General features: G+C 42.8%; 1 protein-coding gene across 4 annotated transcripts in view; it reads left to right on the top strand.

Annotated features, from left to right (window-relative positions):
- Positions 1-20,182, top strand: part of TENM4 (teneurin transmembrane protein 4) — a 609,630-nt gene that overhangs the window by 195,278 nt on the left and 394,170 nt on the right. For 3 of the 4 annotated variants that reach the window (XM_075076073.1, XM_075076381.1, XM_075075986.1), the window contains one exon: positions 8,798-8,894. The gene's annotated coding sequence lies outside the window, so the exon portion shown is untranslated. The remainder of the gene's footprint in view (positions 1-8,797; positions 8,895-20,182) is intronic. The other variant, XM_075076149.1, reaches the window with a different exon arrangement.

Raw genomic sequence — 20,182 nt, 5'->3', positions numbered from 1 at the left:
AAAGCAAGGAGACAAAGGTGAGGAGCACATCCTCCCAACCTAGAAGCACTGAGCTTCAGGAACAGTGTCCTTGCCCTCTGTAAACATAATGGTGGTCTCGCTAATGCAGCAACCACTTGGTTTACACCAGTAAATAAATTACAAATCAAAGAATGGGTTCAGCAGCACATTTCAGGCACAATGTGCCCCCAGGCAGTGCAGAACTATCTAACCCAATCTACCTGTTTGCTCACTCCAGCAGCTACATGTTTTAATTTCTGAGAAAACAGCTTTTAAAAACATGTTAAAAGATTATTTAATATCCATTTCATGTACTATTAATTTGTTACAACAGTTATGCTGGGAGCTTTTGCTTTGTACATTCTGTTAATCATTGGTGTCTGGCATTTTTCATGCTTATTATGCTCTTAAAAAGTTTGCGAACACAAATGTTTCAGTGGAGTTCTTGTGGAGAATATGTTATCTGTACAAGTGGGATAAAAACATGGCAAGGAAGTTGCAATTTTCCTCAACATTTTCAAGCCAGAGTATGTCAAAACTCAGATGTACAAATAACCTACAAAATGACCGGAGAGCATGTATAAGGTGATATACAGGAGTGTTTATAGTCCACGAGAAATGTGGGCCCCACATAGCTTAGTCCACAATTGCCAGCCTTTACTAGGGTCAAGTTTTCCATCCTTGAGCTCAATAACTGTGCTCCAGTAAACTTCTCAATGTCAGTTTACCTACCCACTGGCAAAAAAATAGGGGCAGCAATTATCCTTCATTGCAAAGCGTTTGAAGGGTCTTGGATTATAGATCAACATTGGATAAAGGGAAAGATTATTGCTTCCATTTAACAGCTTTAACAAAAAGTGTATTGATGGTGAGATTATGTTTTATTGTTGGTCAAGCCTGTGCTGCAAGACCTGAAGCCATTGCAGGACAACAATTGAGCAACAATTATAGAAACATCTGTTGTGAACTGGGAAACGTACTGTGATACTTTTCTAGGCAATATAGAAATTCTTTCTTCTACAAGGACATTTTTAATATACAGTTCAAATAGGCCAGGAGAAACGTTTTTCCTTACGAGATAAACCCAGCAGAAAAAATATTTTTTCCCATGAAAAAAGGAGTAGCTGAAAAAACGATCCAGAAGCCAAAGAAGACAGAAGCCTTTTTTTCACAGTAGACCAGGAAAATATTAATTTTGGAGATGCTGGTGCACAAAAGACATACTTTGATGATTCAAATTTAGTGATATGGCTTTTGAGCCTTTCAAAGCAAGTTTTGTGGCAAGACTCAAAGAAAGGCTTTACATGTGCAGGAAAGCTTCCTTTCTGAACTGCTTCGCAAGCCTTGATCAGATGGGTATGTTAATTTTAAACTCTGCAAGTTTAGGACCAACTTCACTATGAAAGGGAAGCTGTTGCATTTTGGTACAATTTCTTAACCCACCTGAAATCTGTGTTCAGTGAATCAAACTCCCACAGCAGTAGCAACTCAGTTAAGGTCACTACATGCAGGCTCATGAAAATCCCCTGTTTCTTTGTTCCAGTCAGCCAAAACTGGATATTCTGTCCTCGAGTTTGTCTGGCTTGATAAAATAAGTTATTTACCAGGCTTATTATTATAGTCAACTCTAATGTTTTGAACCGTGTTATTACCACAACGCTGCTTAGCCTTTGTCTACTCTGTGCTGGGGCGGCCTCACCTCGAGTGCTGTGGGCAGTGTTGGGCGCTGCAGGACATTGAGGGTATAAAGCTACTGGAGAGTGTCCAGAGGAGGCCACGGAGTTGGGGAAGGGTTTAGAGGGGAAACAGTACACGGAGCGGCTGAAGTCCCTTGGTTTGTTCAGCCTGGAGCAGAGGAGGCCGAGGGCAGCCTCATGGCGCTCTGCAGCTCCCTGCCGAGGGGAGGAGGAGGGGAAGGGCTGGTCTCTTCTCTCTGGTGACCAACGCCAGGCCCTGAGGGAATGGCAGGGAGATGTGCCAGGGGAGGGTTAGGCTGGGCATTAGGAGAAGTCTCTTCCCCCAGAGGGTGGTGGAGCCCTGGAACAGGCTCCCCAGGGAGGCATCACGGCACCAGCCTGGCCATATTCCAGAAGCACTTGGACAAGGCCCTCAGAGCCATGGTGTGAATTTGGGGTGTCCTGTGGAGGGACAGGAGCTGGACCTGATGATCCTTGTGGGTCCCTCCCAACTCAGGGCATTCTGTGATTCTATGGTTCTATAATTGTCAAGACAACATTACAGTTATTGGCTGGAGGGGTTGGTACTCATTTGCTTTGAGAAAACATCACCTGGGGTGAGACCCATTGAGTGTTAACTTGTGCAGCTAAAAAATAGACATCTAAGTGGGTCTAGGTTGATAGCTCTATAATGTCTAATATGTAGGTGTCTGAAGTTAGCTGAGGTAAAGCTGTGATGAACGAAGCATAGACAAGCAAATGAGACTTAGATATGGCACGATTAAACGTAGAACATGAAAGCCAGCTTTTTGCACAAAGCGTGTCTGGTGATCTTGCAACAGGTGAGGAAGAAGAGCTTGGTACACAAAGGGCACAGGGTAGTAATTCTTTGATGAACATTAAAATGTAATTCTGTGGAAGCTCAACAGGACACATTCCACATCCTTTACTTCTGCTACCATTTCCCAGAAATCCAATTTTTCACCTGAAATTATTACACACTGAGAAAATTATCTTAATTCTGAGAAGCCTCCACTGTGTAGCCTTTTCCAACCTGCACTATAAACTGCTTAAAACTCAGCCTCACCCTTCTTAAAAAAAAAAAAAATAATAACAGCAGAGATAAAATACTGTGAAATGGCCCCTACGACACAATTGGAACAGATTGGAATGTGCAAAACACTCACTCCACTGGGAGCTGTCCTGGCTGATGAGGTTCAAAATTGACTTGATGTGTGGGCTAAAAAGAAGAAGTGCTTAGGGAAAGAGCAGCTCTCCAGGCTTAACTGCCTCTGCAGATCCTCCCCCAGGATGGCTCAGCCTGCACTCTCCATCCTCCCTCTAATGGTCCTCCCTTGTTTCCTTTTTATCCAAAAGAGGGATGGATAACAAGCCTTAACTCTTTCCCAGCTGAATGAGTGTCTGGGGATGATGGTCCCTCCAGGCAAATCTTGTCACCTGTTATGGGTTCGTTATGAAGGACCTCCTCCTAGATTTCTAAGATCTGCCTTCCCTATGTATTTCCTGCCAAGGACTGATTGTGTGGATGATGATCGTGATGATAATTGTAATAATCTGTTTCTTCTGATTAAAAGCTCTCAGCATATGGCAATGAAACATTAGGCCAAAGCAAATAAATATTTCTACATGGGGAGTCATTTGATGTGAAAAGAGACTGGCACCCACCTCGCTACTCCTTTCAGGTAGTTGTAGAGAGGATAAGGTTATGGTGGCGGTCGGGCTTCAGTCATTGCAAAGGAATATGACGCCTTACAGAAAGATGTCCTTTGACTCTGCTGAACCCAATGAGACTCGCTTCTGCTTTCATTCGCTGTCTTTTGGAACATACTTATGATCTCCAAAGACATCAGCCATACCTTTCTGTTCTCCATAGGGGAACAAAATAATGACAGGCTGTCCTGTGAGCAGGGCTTCATTTGGGAGGATGATTTTCAGCTCGTTTCTGCACACGCTGCCTCTGCTTCCAGCTTCGTTCCGCTTAGCTGCTGGGTTAGACAGCAAACCCCCAGTCATCACTTACAGCAGAGCGTGATAATGGAATAAAAGATGGAGAGAAATGGGCAGCACGGAGGCAATCAGAAGCAGCAGCAACCAGTTTATGCATCTATGTATTTATTTAATCCTGGTCGTAAGTGCCTCCGACTCATCAGTCTGTCCCTGTTCAGGCACAGTGCTCTGAGGGAACACTTGACTTCAGGCACATATTGAAGCTCTGCTGACTCCAGTGAGACTTAAGCATGTGCTTAAGACATGATAGATGTCTGCTAAAAGCATTATTTGGGGATGGAGTGGACTACTGAACATGTCTAACTGCTTTGCAGGATCCTCTAGTGCCAGCACAACAGGCTCAGAGATGGGGGCTCACATAGTCCTTTCCAGAAACGCATAGTTAGTCTGTACATCCTTGGTGAGGGCACATCCATGCCCTCCTTCCCTCAGCAGCCTGCAGGCAGCCAGGCCATCTACGACCTTTTCTTGTGCTGCTGAGGATGGCACTGATTACTGCCATCTCAGGGGGGTGTTTCCTTACAAAGTGGACACTGTCGTTAGGAATTCAACTGGTACCACAGTAATTCAGGGACATCAGGGACATCACACCTACTGTGAGTTAACCAAGGACGGACCACAGCAGCAGGCTAGCCAGGAAAAGTTCTACTCTTTCCAGTGCTGAACACTGCTTAGACCCCTCAGTCGCTTTTTGAATACATGATCCATTTGGCAATAACATATCTGAAAAGCCCCCAAGCAAGGAAACCCCAAAACAATCCAACCTTCAAAAGCCTGGATTAAAGAGCACAGGTGGCAAGAAAATGTTCTCTCCTTGTGTGTGGTCTCTGATGCAGAAGCCTTGTTTTCACAACACTGATAATGAAAGCCTTTTTATTTTTGGATGCTCTTTAGGGTACAGTGTAATGCATCAAAATAAATCACTGCATTGTACGGCTGTTACGAATGAAAGCTGATGCACCAAATGTCAAGGTTGCTCGTTTTGATTAATCAATGACTATTGCCAATTTTGCTAACAGTGTTGAGGAAAGAAATGGTAGTGAAGGGGAAAATGTTGGCTTGATACAAAGACACATATATATAAATATAAAGATGCAATAAGTTTTTATAGATTTAGAGATTATATTGTCTCTAATAATGAGAAACCTCCCTTGGATCTGTGCTTTAGTAGAAAAACTGTATACCATTTTTCCTCTATTTTCACTTAGTAAATGAATTTGATAATCATCTTATTTGAAAAAGCATTCATTACAACTACTGTGGAAAAAACTTCTGATCAAATCAAGAGCATTAGCTTCAAGGCCACCCTTCTTCCTATGAGACAGGAAGTATCTCTGTGATAAATTAACTATGGGTGAATGCTAAGTCTTTAATGAGAAAAACCATGCTCTGTTGAATTCAGCCTTTCATGTGAAAGCTGTTTGGGACCTTACTGAAAAGAATGTGTTAATCAAGAGAAAAGCATAATTACTGTCTTGTCAACAGACACAAATGGGAAAACCTGGTGAAAATGAGGTTGAAATTAACTCCAAAAAACACACATGCACAAAAAGAGTTTTTCTATACGGTTTTCAGAGAGCTTGCTTTACACTGCACAGTGATTTATGACAATTGGAATCTCACTATTTCTGCAATTAATATTGCTGGATGCTTCCTATTCAGGGTAATGTTAATCTTAATAATGCAAATGGAAGTATTATTGTATCTATGCCTCAGAGTTCATATTTCATATTGAGCCCAAGGTTCAATATTTAGCATCCTTCTCAATGGAGCATTCGCATTGTATGTGTAGATGAATGTGCACCGAACGTAAAATAACTGAATTAAAATAAACCAGAATACTATGTCTGGCACATAGTATTTTCCCATTTTGCTGTAAGGTCCTGATTGTTCAGGCTTTTTAAACCAATAATAAATTATTGCAATGCAGTGCTAATTACACCTCACTGAAGTTGTATATGGTATAAACTGCACTGGCGATGAACTTAGATAAAGTTTCTTATGCTTATTTTTAGCAAGTCAAAGGCAATTCATTTCCCACTAGGCCATTTTCAAAAGTCTGGAGTGAAAAAAGTTGTAATTATTTCCTGATATGAGGAGAATATTAGTGATAAATATTTGTCCTAGATGTCTTTTGGCACTAAATATATTAATGAGAAAGGCTGAAGCAAGAACATGTATTAATTTTGACATGTGTTTAAAAAATAGAAGTATATATAGATTTTATGTAAATATTTTCTACATTGTCTTCTTCATGTTTTTATCTCCCTCTGTGCTCCTTTAGATAATTTCCTAGCTCATTATTAGTTTCTTTATGATGGCTGATGCTTCTGAAAATATTTGGTCCTTTCCCTTTTTCATTCTTTTTACTTCCTTTCTCTTTGTTTTTTTCCATGAGTCTTGACTGGTGACGGGGGTGGGAGAGAAGAGGGTATAATTGTCCTTTTTTTTGAATCCTGATGGATTTTATTAAAAAAGCATATAAACTTGAAATTTCTGAGAATATTTCAGAGCTGATTCAGAAACATCAATTAATATTCCAGCAAAATAAAGAACCCACATAAACTAAGTCCATACTAAAAATGTCTTTCCTAACCCTTTTTTTTCTGTAGCAGAAAAGTGCTTTTTGTTTTCATCCAAAAGGAAGGTAACTATTGCATGAAAACTGTTTATCAGGAGGTGACAGTTGTGCATGTGGCCAGGGTGAGAACCTACTTTCTGGGGAACAGAAAAGTGCAGTCATAGAGCAGTGACTAGAGCTTAAATGTCCATCATTATTATCCTCTCCATAGGAAAGAAGGGAAGTCCTTAGGTGGGGAACACATTTTAAACTTTGCAGAGACAAACTTTCTGTATGACATCAGGGAAAGCACTTTTGTCCAGGTCTTCAAAAATATCTCAACAGCCAGCTGCGCGAGAAGGAGGTGCCCAAATAACTTTCAGGACCAGATCCAACAGATATTACTGTATGTCTTATTCTGTATCCTGCGGTCTGGATTAAGCAGTTATGTGCTCTGGGTACCTGATGCTCACTTCTTCTGGCATCACTTTACATCTAGTTTGGCTTGGTCTTTCAAAACAGCATTCAGACTGTGATATAGATATGTATATGCAGACATATAAACAGAGATTTTTGTTTTATTTAAAAGAAGAGAAGAACTCACTTTGGTGGTACATTTGATGGGTCATCCCAGAGATGCACAGGCAGGCACAGCACAGTAACTTCAGGAGAGCGGTCTAAATGCAAAAGCAGCCGTAAACTCTCGATCTGTAACCGTGACTGCTAAAGGAGCAGAGCTGACCACCTCTTTATTCTCTCTGTGTTGGAGCTTATTCACAAAATCGGGAATAATAGCACTTCCCTACCTTGACAAGTAGTTTAAAAATACATATATTAATAATTAGGAGCAGTATAGATATTATGGTGGGGGGGGACCATAAGTGTGCCAGAGTCCTGAGAGAGGAGAATGAACGATTTATTCTCACCTCCTCCTCATTTCCAGATCACCCAGGAAAGCATTCAGGTGAGCAGTGGCCTCCTCTGCTTTTGTTTTCCCTCTCATTGAAGTGAACACCAGCGAGAGAGGAGACTCACAAAATTAATTCAGATTGGTTTAGATAAGGACCCTGTGATGTTGATTAAAAACCATCCACAGAGCCATTAGCAAAGTGAGATAATAAATGAAAATGCGTTGAATCGCATGAGTTTTCTAGTGGGGGAACATCAGGGAGCAGTCTTGAGTCCAGTCTTCTTTAAACATCTTCATTCATTAGCCAAAAGACAGGAAAAGAGTACATGTTAATTAAAATCACAGACGATCCAAATTGGGAAGCACTGCATAAATCAGTGAAGATAGAGAGATTAGAAACCTTAGGCAGGAAATGACAAAATGAGATGCAGCTTCAAGAAATGCATGTGGGGGAGAAATAATCTGTTTGAGACACGATCAGCAGAAAGGATGGCTCTTCAAGAAGCAGAATTAATGGGAGGAAGCCAAAGGATGTGGACCATGGAGCAAAGGGCAATGTAGCAGTGCAGCTATTTAAAGGTGACCTTTGTACGTTTTCAGTGGACAGCTTGAATTCAAAATTAATTTACAATTGGCAAGATTAAAAGGTCAATGTAGTTTTGGCCCATATATGCAGAAAGAGGTTGCCAAGGAAAGACATGGAAGCTCACCTCTATAAGAGCCTACTTCCATATCATTCAAATGTCCTAATTTTATTTTTCTAATTCTTCAAGACCCTGCGCACCAGATTCTGTGTAAAATAGAGGCATATCGAGCAAAATGGGTAGTCTGAGAGAGTTTCTGGCCCTGGCAAATATGGATTTCAATGAAACCACACACAGCCAGTTGCTGCGGTCGCTTCTCCTCCTTCACAGTCCCTATGAGACTTTGTCTCCCTGAGACAAGGAAAGGAGGGGGCTTGAGGCTGATCAGCTAAGGAGAGGCATAAGGGAAGAGGAGCCCCAGCCCTTTCTTTGAACCTCCTACTTGTGGCACGACAGCTTTGTCACACATGCATCATTACTTTTAAACTGAGGCTCTTCAATACCGCAAGCAACTCAGATAAGACAAAATTTACTGATGCGAGTAGAAACACCAAGAAGCATCTGCGTGAGATCTCAGTCATTTTGCTCTAAGAAAGGCAAAAGATTTAAGAAAATAAATATTTGGGAAAACCACGTAAATAATAAAAAAACCACCTTTCCCCTTCTGAGGACTGTAAAATCACACAACAACTACTATGTTAATCAGAAGCCCTTGAAACTACAATAGAGGAATTGGTAAATTACTTTTTTGGCAGAGGGATGGATGTATGCACAGTTAGCCAAGGAAAGGCATTTAATTCTAAGTGCTGTACAGGAAGCCTTAGCTGATATTTAACAAATACACTTATTTCCATGGGATGAATAAACATACCCTAGTAGAGTTCTGATGTGACATTACACTAGGAACCACATATGTATGGATGACTGGTTTATGTGCCCTGTCTAACTGTTCACAGTTGGTTTTAATCCATTTAGGATAGCAAATAACTTAAAAAACACTAAACAAACCACTTTTTTTTTTGTCTGTGTCTTTTTACAGGTAGACTGAGAATAATACTTGTCAGCTTAAAACTGTATCCTGCAAGAAGTGTTTGATGGATTATTCCTAGATATTTCTAAGAAGGTAAATACAAAAAGTGAGTACCAATTCCATTACATGGAATGTTTTAATTACGTTTTGTTGTTTAAAATCAAATTATGATAGTTGTAATATTTCTTGTGTAGATTTCTCTAATAGGAGTTGTGAGGAATGTCACTAATTTGTTTATTTTTATTATCTGACAATGATAATTTGCTTTACAGTCCCAGTCAAAGACTCATTTTTACTGTGCCAGGCACTCTAGGAACTTAGACATTCTCTGCATGAAATGCCTCACATCTAAGTACCAATCAAGAAGCCATGGACAGTGACAGACAGATGGAGACCCATGGATGTAATAAGAAAGTGCTGGTCAGTATGACAAGCAATGCTAATAGAGCATCTGCAGCATAGCCCTTGTCAGTGCTTTCTAGATACTACTGCAGAGAAAGGAAGATAATAACAAGGTTATTTTACAGATATTTATGGGGAGCAGCATGGAAGAAAATAGCACTCATTTGAAAATCCAGCACATGGACTGTGGAAAATGGTTGTGTGGGTTGATTGGATGCAGACAGCCTAGTTGTGATATAAATGGGGAAGGGAGATCAATACTATATCTGGGAAAATGGCCTTTGCATACACGTAATATCATCAGGACATATTTACATCTGTAAAAAATCAGAGAAAGGGATTCTGCAGTAATTAAGATGTTCAACAATAAAAAGCTGAGATAAGAGATTTACCTGGATGGGTAGAAAAAGAGGAAAGGCATTATCTTAAGTGTGTTATACAGAACAGATCTGCAGGACTTTTGTCATGGTTTAATGCCAGCTGGCAACTAAGCCCCGCACAGCCACTCGCTCACTCCCCGCGGTGGGATGGAGGAGAGAATTGGAAGAGTAAAAGTGAGAAAACTTGTGGGTTGACATAAAGACAGTTTAATAGGGAAAGCAAAACCCACGCGTGCATACAGAGCAAAACAAGGAATTCATTCACCCCTTTGCACGGGCAGGCAGGTGTTCCCATCTCGGGGAAGCAGGGCTCCATCACGTGTAACAGTTACTTGGGAAGACAAATGCCATCACTCTGCACGTCCCCCCTTCCTTCTTCTTCCCCAGCTTTATATACTAAGCATGACGTCATATGGTGTGGGACATCCCTGGGGTCAGTTGAGGACAGCTGTCCCAGCGGTGCCCCCTCCCAACCCATTGTGCACCCCCAGCTCCTCGCTGGTGGGGTGGGGTGAGAGGCAGAAAAGGCCTTGGCTCTTTGTAAGCACTGCTCAGCAGGAATGAAAACAGCCCTGTATTATGAATGCTGTTTTCAACAAAAATCCAAAACAGCCCCAAACTGGCTACTGTGAAGAAAATTAACTCTATCCCAGCCAAAATGAGCACAACTTCCATGTAAATGGGAAGTGACATCTGGAAGAGGAGTATGAGTTGAAGCTGATATCAAGGTTATGGGCATGTGAAAGGATGGTGACACTGTACACAGAGACAGAGAAGGAAGGTTGCTTGGAGGTCATGGCTGGAACTCCTCAAATGTAAAGCAAGCCAAGCTGAGACTGTTGAGTACACAGAAAAAAACAAGGGGAGGGTAGAGAAGTAGCACCATGAATCAAAGTATCATAGAATATTTGAGGTTGGCAGGGACCTCTGGAGATCATCTAGCTGAAACACCTGCTCAAAGCAGTTTTTCTAGAGGAGGTTGCTCAGGGCTTTGCCCAGCTGGGTTTTTAATATCTTGAAGACCGAGGACACCACAACCTCTCTGTGCTACCTGCCCCAGTGTTTGACCACCCTCTGTGCAAATAAGGTTTTACTAATGTTCAAATGGAATTTCCCATATTTTGGTTTCTGCCCATTGCCTCTTGTCCCGACACTATGCACCACTGGGAAATGCCTGTCTCCATCTTTACCCCACCCATCAGGTTTTATGCACATTAATAAAACCTGCATCTCTCTCATCGACTCCTCATATTAGAGATGCTCCAGTCCCTTAAAAATCATCTTATCTCTTCACACAACTTGCACTGATATGTCCATGTCTCTCTTGTACTGGGGAGCTCAGAAAGGGATCCCAGCACCTGAATGTGTCCCACCAGGACCAAGCAAAGGGGAAAGACCGCCTCCCTCAACCTGCTGGCAACACTCTGCCCAATGTAGCCCAGCAGACTGTTGACCTTCCTTGCCTCAAGAGCACAATTTTGTGGTTCACAGTCAACCTGGTGTCTACCAGGACCCCTACCAGGTCTTTTTCTGCCAAGGTGCTTTCCAGCCAGTTGTCCTCATCCTGTGGTGGTACCTGGGGTTACTCCTTCCCAGGGGCAGGATTTGGCATTTTCCTTTGCTGAGCTTCAGGAGGTTTCTGTGGGCTCATTTCTCCACTCTGTCCAGATCCCTCTGAATAGCAGTGCAACCCTCTGGTGTATCAGCCACTCCTTCCAGCTTTGTATCATCTGGAAACTTGCTGAAGGTGCACTCTGCCTCATCCAGGTCATTAATGAGAGGCTTAATAGAGGCTTAATTGGACCCAGTATGAACCCCTGGGGTACATCACCAGTGACTGGCCCCTGGTTGGTCTTTCTGCCACTGATACTTTGAGGCTGGCAGCTCAGGCTGTTTCAGTCCACCTCACTGTCCATTTATCTAGGCCATCTTTCATCACTTTATCAATAAGGATGTTATGGGAGACTGTCAACACATTACTGAAGTCAAGATAAGCAACATTCACTGCTCTCCCCTCATTCACTGAGCCTCTCATCTCCCTGCAGACAGTAATCAGGATGATTAAGCATGATTTCTCCTTCATAAATCCATGCTGACTACTCCCAATCACCTTGTTCTTCATATGGTTAGAACTTATTTCCAGGATTATTTGCTCTATCACCTTCCCAGGGACTGAGGCTGACTGGCCTATAGTTCCCAAATCCTCCATTTTGCACTGCCTGAAACCAGGGGTAACATTTACGTTCTTCCAGTCATCAGGAACCTTCCTCAGTTGCTGCAAGCTTTCAAAGATAATTGAGAATGGCCTCACAAGGGCATCATCCAGCTCTCCCAGCACTCACGGGTGCATCCTATCAGGTCCCATGGACTCATGTATATCCACTTCATTCCCTAACCTGATCCTCCTCCACCAAGGATATGTCTTCCTTGCTCCAGACTTTGCCACCTGGGATTGCCGAGGGCAAGTAAAGACCAAGGTGAACAAGATATTGAGCACCTTCTCCATGTCCTTTGTCACCAGGTCCCCTGCCCCATTCAACAGAGAGGCTGCATTATCCCTATTATCATCATCTGTCTAGTGTAAATATTAAAGTTATGTTTGTGGGTTTGATTACAGAGATTGAGTAGAATCATACAATCATAGAATAATTTATGTTTGAAAAGACACTTAAGATCATGTCCAACCATTAACCTAACACGGCCAAGTCCACCACTCAACCATGTCCCCAAGCACCTCATCTAAACGTCTTTTCAATACCTCCAGGGACGGTAAATCAACCACTTCCCTGAGCAGCCTGTGCCAGTGCTTGACAACGCTTTTGGGGAAGAAATTTTCCCTAATATCCAATCTAAACCTTCCCTGGCACAACTTGAGGCCATTTCCTTTCATCCTATCACTTGTTACTGGGGAGAAGACACCAACACCCGCCTCACTACAACCTCCTTTCAGGTAGCTGTAGAGAGCAATAAGGTCTTCTGTCAGACTCCTTTCCTCCAGACTAAACAATCTCACTTCCCTCAGCTGCTCGTCATAGGACTTTTTCTGTTTCCAAGATTTGTGCTCCAGACCCTGCCCCAGCCCCGCTGCCCTTCTCTGGACACGCTCCAGCCCCTCCAGGGCCTTCTTGTCCCGAGGGGCCCAAACCTGAGCCCAGCATTCGAGGTGGGGCCTCCCCAGGGCTGAGCACAGGGGCCCCATCCCTGCCCGGCTCCTGCTGGCCACACCAGTGCTGACACAAGCCCGGGGGCTGGTGGCCTCCTTGGCCACCTGGGCACTGCTGGCTCATGCCCAGCCGGCTGTCAGCCAGCACCCCCAGGGCCTTCTCTGCCGGGCACTTCCCAGCCCCTCTGCCCAGGCCTGGGGCGATGCCTGGGGTTGGTGTGACCCAAGGGCAGGACCCGGCACTTGGCCTTGTTAAACCTCACACAACTGGCCTCGGCCCATGGATCCAGCCTGTCCAGGTCCCTCTGCAGAGCCTTCCTGCCCTTGAGCAGATCTTGACTTGGTGTCATCTGCAAACTTACTGAGGGTGCACTTGATCCCCTTGTCCAAACCATTGATAAAGATATATTAAACAGAACTTTCCCCAACACTGAGCCCTGGGGAATGCCACTTGTGGCTGGCTGCCAACTGGATTTAACCCCATTCACTGCAACAGTATGATCCCAGCCATCCAGCCAGTTTTTACCCAGCAAAGAGTAGAGTAGCTTTTTACCCAGTAGTGAGAGAAGAGAACGGAATCAAAGGATTGAGAGTTGGAAGGAGAAATAATGCAGATTTATTTATGGGGGAAAAGACAGGATAACCTGGAGAGGAATTGAGCCAAAGGAGGGCAAAACATCAAAAATGAGAGACTAAATAGTTGGCTGTTTTAGGCAACTGATAAAATAGGGAGGAAATGTATGAAAAGCAAGTTCTTAAGATCTGGCAAAGGAGACTGTCTCATTAGAGATGTTGGCAGGAGTGTCTTCAGTGAGATGCAAGATAAGGAAGGCAAATGGAAAATGTCTAAAATGGAGCTGGAGATTCAGGTCTGCAGTGATTGTAAAGAGTGTGCTGGTTTTAGTTAGGACAGGAGAGGAGAGGAGAGGAGAGGAGAGGAGAGGAGAGGAGAGGAGAGGAGAGGAGAGGAGAGGAGAGGAGAGGGGAGAGTTTTGAAAGGGCAAGTGGAGAATGAGAACTTTTGGAGGGAATGGGAGAAAATGGGGCAAGTTGGAGGTCCAAGAAGGGAGTAAGAAGAAGGTGCTGCATCTCAGATTAAATAGTAAAGATGAGGCAATCGGAGAAAAGGATTGGAAAGTGACACATAATGGGAGTGTTGTTATATTAGACAGTTTTCTCATGAAGGAAACTGGTAGGATCGTGTACACAGAAAGAGGTGGAAACAGCAGGAATGGGAGGTCACAAATTCAGAGTCAAAACAGTACAAAGTTTTCAGAAATTCACATTTAGCCTAGACAGCTAGGGAGGATTTTAAGTGATTAATAGGCAGAACTGAAGAAAAGAATGAATTAGCAGTTGGGAAAGATGATCTGATCAGATTTCCCCCCAGGGTGGTTCAACATGTGAGAGAAATAGCTGGGTGTGTGGATATTTTGAAAATGGATCCTGAGACCTAAATTAAGAGCTGAGTAATCCGGTCTCCCTGTTCAGGCAGTGGGATAACATTGTATCTCTCTAAAATATCAAGTCCATATAGCACATGACTTGCTGGTTGAGAAGTCTGTCACTCTTTTGCTCTCCCTTTCCTTGTAGACTACTGTCTAGGGCAACTAGACACCTGAATTATGCATGGCTGATGCCATGGGATGAATGCAGGAATTAATGTCCCTTAAGCCCTTAATTCTCATCTGTGTTGCGGGGTCAAAGTTTCCCTTTGATATTTATCTTCTCTATTCAGATTTTAAGAGCTTTTCACCTGGAAGGTGTGCATACAGCACCTAGCGCTAGAGATGAGGGCTGGGGTACCTACAGGCTCCTGCTGTATAAAGAAGCAGGAAATGTTCACCTCAGCCTGGAAAGTCTTGATGTGAATGATGAGTGGAGAGAATTAAATATCTGTCAATGAAAAAAGACTGCAAGTACGGTAAGGGGAGTTCTAAAACTCATAGCCCTGAATATAAAGTGTTATTTAAATAAAATTGATGCAGAATTATGTTGACTTGTAAGACAGAATGGAAGCGGTTAGCGAACACCAGTGTTTTAATCACCAGCACTGTTCAGATACTGACAAAATAATAGGAGGCAGTTTCCAAAGCATGATAACTCTGCCTGCAGGTTATGTCCAGGAATTCACTCTTTACTCTTGGGGGAGGAACCACTTGCTGCTGTAAGGAATTAAATAGCTTCTTTCCATAACAACAATGAACACTATGAATTCATTGGGAACTCAGAACCTGTGTTTTATATTGTTTTATTTATATATATACACATATGACATATATATATATATATATGCATATCTAGCCTACTCAAATGAAATAGTTTGCTGCGGTTTGGGTTCCTTGGAAGTATTAGGGCTGGTGTGAGCTGAAATGTTGTGTCTGTAGCCAGAATTCAAAAAGTTAAGCCCTGAGAAAGATCTCATTGCAAGGTAAATACTGTGCATCAAAGAAAAGGGGGAAAAAAAAAGGCAGGTGAAAAAATGTCAGAAAAATAACTGTTTTAAAAGTCAGGGTTTCATGGTAAGTGGTAACAGTATAATGAGGTGACAGCCTACAGCAAACTGAGTGGAGTGAGAAAAAGGAGAGGAAATCTCTAAAATAAAGCTCCCCAAGTTGCTGGGAGTCACTGAACATGACAAGCTCTGTTTACTAGGTATGGGTAAGTTCACAGGACATATCTAGATGGCTTTTTACTGAAAGTGAATTCTTACTTGTCAACACAACCTGAAGAAATTTAAAAAAATACATTGCTACTCAGTTTTCCTTAACTTTGACACTTTTAACAATGTTTTTGCTGCCAGCTGATCTGATTAGCGAGAAAAGGTCAGAGGACCAATAACAGAGCCCAGATCAGTTATCTTCTGTGGAACCACGGCATTTTTCCCCAGTTATGTCCCATGGGCAGTGGAGTCAGCCCTGCCGGCTGTGGGCGCTCACAGCTCCACCTCAAGGGGCTGGTCCGTAGCTGCCTCCCAGGTACGCCACGCTGGCTGGTCCACTGCTATCTGCTGAACTGAACTGGCAAGAGGTAATGCCTACATAAAATGAGTACAAACAGCACAAATAATAAGGGCTGTTATTTTCCTGTCTCATTAAAAGGAATAAAATGCCTTGGGGTAGGCAGAGTATTTCTCCGGGTGTTTTTCAGCCAACATCTTTGCTTTGGAGCAGCCAACATTGATCCGGAAACAGGCTGATTTTCTGAGTTGCTTCTCACTTGCAGGTCTCGATGGAAACTGTGGTTCGTTGCTGATCTGAATATTTTTACTCAGCTGAGGAAAGATAGCATTAGCTGGCTGCCATTATGTTCCCCAGCTTGAAAACATGGGCTGTTGTTGCTGGCTTTCATGCCTTTGTGCTGCAACCTGTGCCCTCTTTTCCTATCTATTTTCCTGTTAAACCTCATAAGGCAACTCTTATGTATTTTGGGATGTTTACAAGCACTTTATATTAATAAGTTTTTGTGAAAAATCGCCTTTATCCAGCTAAATAGAAACTGCTAGATAACGTGTACGTCTTGTCAAATTTCCTTAAGTCTCCTGTTTCCTTAGCCTTGATCTACCTGTCACAGGATCTACACGGCATATCTTCTCGTTTACACTACAAATCCAAGATAAGCATCTTTACCAACTGTATATTTATACAGCATCTAACGCGTCGGGCTAGCGACGCACTTAAAGCCTCCAGGTGCTACAGCTGTAGAGATGTTATATAATAGTAGGGAGCTGCTCATTCTCCCTCAGGGCAGCTTGTTTCAACTCACAATATAGAGAGACATTCATTTAAAAGGTTCTTTTCGTTCAAGTCAACCTGTCATGCACTGTTAATTAAGCATTAATTAAATATTCCTCTGAGGCACCAGACCATACTTTTTCTTGAATAACCCTGAAGTTTGGCTCAAGATTCCGGAGGAAGGGTGAAACAGGCTGGTCTTTGTGACTACTAGAGGCATTATTTATTTGTTTACTTTCTTATTTATTTTAGCAAAAATAAAGCAGAGCAGCCTCCATAATCCTCTCCCCTCCCATTGTTTGCCAGAGGAGGAATTGGCAAAACAATAGGAAGGATGTAATTACCAACTTGGCTGTGGGGTGTACAGAGGGGTGGGAGTAGAACCCAGTATGAAATCAGAAGTTTAATACGAGAACTGCTTGTACGTTCTTAGTCAATCATTTTCTCCATGGTCAGATTTGCAAGTGAACTGCAGATGTGTTTCTTGGATGCATCAGATTTTGTTTTTCTTTTGCCTTGCTGCAGAAAGCTATTTTCAGTCACGGTTTTGTTCCTCCTGTTGTGACATGCAGGAGATGTGATCTCACATCCTCTGAAGAACTGATACACAATAGCAACACCATAACAAAGATCCTGTCATTACACTTTGTTAAAAGAGGTAACTTCATAGCAGTAGAACCGCCTTTTGCTGCGGATGAGGAGTATCTCAGAGAAATCTTTCCCTAGGGATACTTACTGCTCATCTCCTTGTAGTTTAATAATACACCAAAATATCATAGCATCTTCCTTCTGAAATCCACGTGCTATTTAGAGAGCATTAATGAGATCGGCTTAACCCACAGCCTGCACAGTGCAACACCGTTTACACATACCACCCGCCTCCACAAACAGGCTGATTCGTCCAGACATTCTAGCGTGGTTTTGCTGCTTTCAGGATCTTACTGAGTTGCTTTCAGGGTTTCCTTATGTATCTTTGCATGCTCTCGCAATGTACCTTATAGACAGATCTAACAGTGCCATGCATGAGGCCAACACAGCCAGTCCCACCCTGTGACACCAGACAGTACAGATGCTGCACCAGCAGCTGCTGCATCCTGTTCCCTCTCCATCACTACATACCTTTCCCCCTTGCAGCAGATGTGTAGCTCATATTCGCACTGAGGCACTGCCTCAGAGCCAACCTGAATCCCACTATAACATGGCGAAATCTCCTCGACACTTCTCACTTTGCAGCTCTGATTGAGCTGCCACTCCTGGAGGCACTGTGCAAGCCCTGGCTTGTCACCCTCCCCCATGGTACAGAGCGCTGACTTCTCTGCGGCCTCCAGTGGGAACTCTGCATCCAGGGGTTTTCATCCTGGTTTGCTTTGGCTCATCCACGTCGGCTGGTGTGAACTCATTTGTTCATGGTAAAGCTTTCAAATGCTCTGGCTATCCCAGGCTAGACTTGTTTTAATTTACAGACTCTAATTAGACATTGACTGATAGGGTGGGGAGGATGGTGGGAAGAGGAAGCAAAATTTGCTTTGGGGCGCATAAGCATCAGTTTCCATTCTGCAGGAGAGCACAAAATATTTCTGTATGAAAAAGCAGAGCTTTTTCATCTAATTTTATGTTAACTTTTCAACTGTGTATGACTATCCTCGACTTTGCTGCTGGGGAAGTTTGGGTTTTGCATGCATTCTCACTGGGGTTAAGAAGCAATTGCACATCACAAAGCAAAACAAATAGGAAGCAAGAGGCATTCATCTCTAATGCAACACGATAATCCGAAACACAGAAGTATGGAAAAATAAATGAATGTGAGCTATAGGATCTGTCTTCACTTGGTACAAGAAAGCACCCTTGAGTACTGCTGCCACAAAACTGTTCAGCATGTGTTTAGCTCATGTGAGGAGTCCTATTAAGTCCTAACATGAAGGACAGGCTTAAATAAGGAAGGCAATTTAAAACATACTTCAGCAGGTGAGATCCTTCCCCTGACTCCATTTTGTAATAACAGCACAGTATTACCAGTGATAATAGTGGACAATCATAACTTTGGCAAGGTTTATATGCCTTTGAAGTGGAGCAGTCACCTTTTTCACTGTATTGCTAAATTAAGTCTATCTAGTTTATTTTTCTGCAATGGATGCCAAGCAGACAGACTCTTATCTGGTCTAGGCAAAGCAGCAAGTTCTTTATTTTAACACATTTAACCTGTTAGCAGGAATGGACAGTCTGACTCAGCTGAAAGTACTGTCCTGAACATTTATTATTAGCAGTATATTAACCTAATGTGGCCTTGTTGGGAAGATATTTATATTAGATTTTAAATAGAGATCAGCATCTCTGAGTTACAGCTCAGCTAAGAAAAGACGAGTAACAGTACTTGGAAGTCTCACAAGGATCTTCTAAAACTAGCTGAAGCAAGAGATACACGTGCCTGTGAGAACAGGAGCCCAGGTATAAAGAATCTGAAGGCTGGAGAATTGTTTTTCTGAGCTGGACATCTGGTTTAAGGAGGTTTGTTCATCCCTGCATGATGGAAACAATTTGTTTTCTCCAAGGATTGCTAAATAAAAGGTGCTTGTGGGGTGGGGAAGGTGACTGCATGCCTAAGGCACGCTCTTGGATCTCAGGACAGAGCACTTAGTTCTTTGCGGAAAATAAAAATTAGCTTGGCCAGCCTCGTGCAGAGTTGCTGCCCTGTCCAAGGCAAACACAAAATTCACCTGCAACCCTCAAGTTCTGCTATCTGTGTTAGGGAACTGGCATGTTTTAAGCATAATTACTGGGCACTAAGGTGTCGTTCTTCTGGCAGTCCCATCGAGAACAAAACAGGAGAGGCTCCCTAAGAAGAGGAGGCATATGCAGAATACTCTTCTTATTTTTCCAGGATCTTAATTCATCCATATTAGATCACGTGTGAAAAAAAAATATTGCAGCTGTGCTGGGCAGTGCTCAGCTGCAGACTGTGCTCCACGTGATGTTCCTAGTTAGTCACTCACACTGCAAAGGATGCTGGCAAAACGTGGTGGCCTTGATGAGGTGAAAGAACTTTCTAGCACTTCTCCTACACACTTGCTTACAAAGGAGGCCTTCCATGACCCTGAGAGTCTGAGGACTGAGTTTCAAGCTGTCATTTATCTAGACGGTGTCTCTGAGTTTCACTTTATTTTCTTAATTTTATTGGGGTTTTTTTTTTTTTGTTTTTTTTTTTTAATTATGATTTTAATGGTGTGACATTTGCCGGGGAAAACATTTGCAGCAATAAATCTCATCAAAATCTCAACCAGAATCTCATCTATTGCTTGACATTAATTTTGATTCTTTCCACTGCAGCTGTCTCCCTGCAGGTTTCATCTTTGTGCTGGGAGACAGGGATTTGCTCATCCTACTCCATTGCTCTCAGAGCAGCCTCTGGGTGTTACATGATGGGAGGGCACAGAGGAAATCTTGTATTTTTGTAGTTAAATGCAGTGGCATAATTTCTACTTTGCTCCCCATTGTTTGAACCTCTTCTGTTCTCTTTAACCAATTCCTTACCATTTCCTTCATGATCTGTTAGCACGCTTACCCTGCCACCAGAAGGTCCAAAAAAATCTGAGAATAAATCCATTGGCAGGTGTACACGTGGGACTGGTTTCCCTCTTTGCAACTGCCCTGCTTATTTAGAGTCTGCAGCATCCGCCTCTGTTCCAGGTGGCTCTGGGAGAGGCGACATTGTCTTTCT

Source organism: Phalacrocorax aristotelis, chromosome 1 (assembly GCF_949628215.1).
Source record: "Phalacrocorax aristotelis chromosome 1, bGulAri2.1, whole genome shotgun sequence".
Lineage (NCBI taxonomy): Eukaryota > Metazoa > Chordata > Aves > Suliformes > Phalacrocoracidae > Phalacrocorax > Phalacrocorax aristotelis.
Note: the sequence above shows the minus strand (reverse complement) of the source record. Positions and strands in the feature narration are given on the sequence as shown.